Raw genomic sequence first — 3190 nt, 5'->3', positions numbered from 1 at the left:
ATACAGCCTCAAGGACGTTTATTCATTCAACAAATAATAATTGAACACCTGCCAAGAGTCAGGCCCTGGGGACTCAGAGAGGCCCCTCCCCTTGTGGATGAGCAATAAACAAGCAAGAAATAAGTCAAGAGAGACATTTCAGAGTGTGCTGCTAAGGCCTGTGGAGGAGCGCTGGCGGTTGGGCAGGGCTGGACGGGTGGGCTGGTTTCGTGAGGTGTCCAGGGAATTCCTGAGGAGGCCACGCCTCATCCGGGACCGGGGGGAACCAGCAGAGCCCACGTTCCAGGGCTGGCAGAGAGGGCAGCAACTCAAGGCTCGGCAGCAGGAGTGAGTAGCGTGCTGGGGAAGAGAAAGGAGCATGAGTTGGGGGCACGGGACAGCGTGGCCACTAGCACGTGAGTCAGGAGGCTGTGTCGCCTCCCCAGCCAAGCTGTGGACACAGAGATCTCGCTAGAGTTAGAAGAGACAGTCTCTGCTTACGTTGGATTGGATGGGGCGATGGAGAAATCGGGGCTGACTCTGGACTTGTGGCTGAGCAGCAGGTGGAGGGTGAGTTCCAGGGGAGCTGACAGGCCCCCTGGGACAGGTGAGACGCCTGGGGAACATCCAGGCAGCAGCGTTACAGCAGTGCTGCGGTGCATGAGGCCCGAGGACAGGGCAGAGGAAGCACAGAGAAGCGAGAGGGCAGAGATCGACATGCTTAGAGAGAAGATGGCTATGGAAGCAGAAGGAGGGAACACATCAGCCACGCTTCCCCTCCAGAAGGAAGGAGAGGGGAGGAGGGAGGAAGGAGAAATAATAATTGGGGCAGAAGAATGTTCAGGCCCGATGTGTCTGAGTTGGGCCAGGACAGCAGAGGCGCTCAGGCAGGGCTGGAACACGGGGGTCGAGAATGGGAAACAGCTGGCATCCGTGTGAGGCAGGAGAGCCAGGGACAGAGGTCAGGGTGGCCTGGAGCCTGGACTCTGATGTTTTCCAGGAAACTGCCACAAATCCGGAATCTCCGGGCAGGAGCCCACCACGGCCTCCGGCTGCAGCGGGGGCGGGAGCCAGCGGAGAAGCTGCGGGCCTGGCTGCCCTGGGAGGTGATTCCTGGCTTCTCTTCTCGATGCAGAAAGAACCTGCAAGTGGAGAAACGCAGAGCAGACAACTGCCCACTCAGCCCAAAGATGCAAGAGAAATAAAGAGGGTGCCTGAAACAGGGACGGCCACGGGCCTGCGGTCAGTGGGGCTTTGCTGCAAGGTCACTCAGGAAACCACCAGCCCAGGAAGACGAGGCCTGCGCCAGAGGTGACAGGACTGGTCCATGTCACGTCTCCAGGATTTGACGATCGTGTCTGAGTATGTGAGAGGATGGGTGTCCGCCCTCTCAGGAGACGCAGGCTGGAGAGTCAGAGGTGAGAGGCATTGAAAGCGTAAAATTCTCCTAGGTTGCATTCGTTTCTTGTAAAAATAAGACCAGTCACATTAGTAACAAGTGTCGTAACAAATTACCACACAGTTGGTGGTTTAAAATCACACCATTTCTTATCTTGCAGGTTTGTCCATTGGAAGTCAGACCTGAGTCTCACTGGGGTACAATGAAGGTGTTGGCCCGCCCCGGTCCTTTCTGGAAGGTCTGGGGGAGAATCCACTTCCAGGCTGTGCAGGTGTCAGCAGAACTCAGTTCCTGGCTTTGTAGGATCAAGGTCCACATGACCTTACTGGTGGTCAGCTGAGGACCATTCTCAGCTTCCAGAAGCTTCCCACATTCCTTGGCCAGTGGCCCCCTTGCTCCATCCTCAAAGCCAGCAATGACGGGTCGAGTCTTCACACTTGGTCTCTCCTGCCCCCTTTTGCGTCACCGCTCTGACTTCAGCTGGGAAAGTTCTCCACTTTTAAAGGCTCGTGTGATTCGATTGTGCTGACCAGAGAATGCGGGACAGTTTCCATCTCAAGATCCTCGTCTCTGTTGCATCTGCAAAGTCCCCGTCACCATGTGCAGTGGCCAGTTCATAGGTTCCAGGGACATTGCTGGCACCCTTCTCCAGCCTGACCAGGGAGAGAAAGGAATAAAGCAAATGGTACAGAATCGTGACCACTGGTGAATCTCGACAGATGGTGCGTAGCAGTTCACTGCACACTCCTTGCTCTTTCCTATGGGTGTGAACACTTATCATGATAAAAATGTAAACACGCAGAGTCGTTCTAGACGAAGGGTCACGTCCACTATCCTGGGGTCAGAACACCCTCAGGGGTAACCTCCTCCTGTCTGGATTTGGGGTGCAGTGGGGTGAGGTTTACCCAGCCAAAGTGTTGCTCAAATACAGAGGCAGCGGCAACGTCCTCAAATTCTCAAACACGTGTCCAAGAAGGTGGGCTCCTGAGAAGGTCTTGATGCAGCTTCTTGAGGACAAATTCCAGAATTCAGGGACGGGGTAGGGGAGGCCTTCCATGAAGCCCTGATGCTATTTCCATGTAGAAGGAGCCAAACGGCCATGGGGTTTGGTCCTAGGCAGCAGGTAAGGGGTATAAACAGCTGTCAGGACACCCACATCATTAACAGAATTGAGGGAAATGGATGGGGCAGGGGCGCAGAGAAGGACCAACAGGTGCATTTATTCCTCCGGTTTCCCCAGGAGGAGTTGAAAGTACAGTCAGATTTTATGAATCAAGAAATGAAGGTGACCCAGCACATGTGAGTCTTTCCCCGTCCCGGGGAGTGGGGTGCATAGTCTGGTTTTACTCTTTTTTATGTTGTCTCCTGATCACGGCGCTCTGCGGCTGTGACTCCACGTGGTATGAGTTCAGGGGTGTAACCGGCCCAGGTGCTGGGCCCCGTGCCCCAAACGTCCCCGCAACCCCCGCCCCAGCTCCAAGTCGCAGCTCTGGGCCCAGTGCCCAAGTCCCGCTGCCCCAAACGCCTTGCCACGCTCTGATCGAGGCTGCTCCTTCTGGCCCCCATGTCTGTCTTGGTTCTTCCTCCTGTCTGCACACCGTTCTTCCCTGTGCTCCTGGCAGGTGCCTACTCACTCACCTGCACAGGTTAGACACCAGGCCCCACAAAGCCTGCAGCGTCCTTGGCAGACCCGTGTGATCCTGTCCCAGGACACCGTTATGGCTCAGCATCATGTGTGTCCCTCCTGGATGGTAAGCTCCGATAACTCCCAGGGCCCTGTGCCTCCCCGGGCAGGCACTCCGTCCCTGCGGC

The 3190-nt window shown here is 56.1% G+C and overlaps 1 long non-coding RNA gene across 1 annotated transcript; it reads left to right on the top strand.

Annotated features, from left to right (window-relative positions):
- The first annotated feature begins 207 nt into the window (after positions 1-207).
- Positions 208-2342, top strand: LOC131421300 (uncharacterized). Its single transcript, XR_009223794.1, has 3 exons — positions 208-327; positions 980-1397; positions 1539-2342. It is a non-coding gene; the product is annotated as an uncharacterized LOC131421300 (long non-coding RNA).
- Positions 2343-3190: the final 848 nt, after the last annotated feature.

This window comes from Diceros bicornis, chromosome 24, assembly GCF_020826845.1.
Source record: "Diceros bicornis minor isolate mBicDic1 chromosome 24, mDicBic1.mat.cur, whole genome shotgun sequence".
Lineage (NCBI taxonomy): Eukaryota > Metazoa > Chordata > Mammalia > Perissodactyla > Rhinocerotidae > Diceros > Diceros bicornis.
This window is presented reverse-complemented; position numbering and strand designations above follow the sequence as displayed.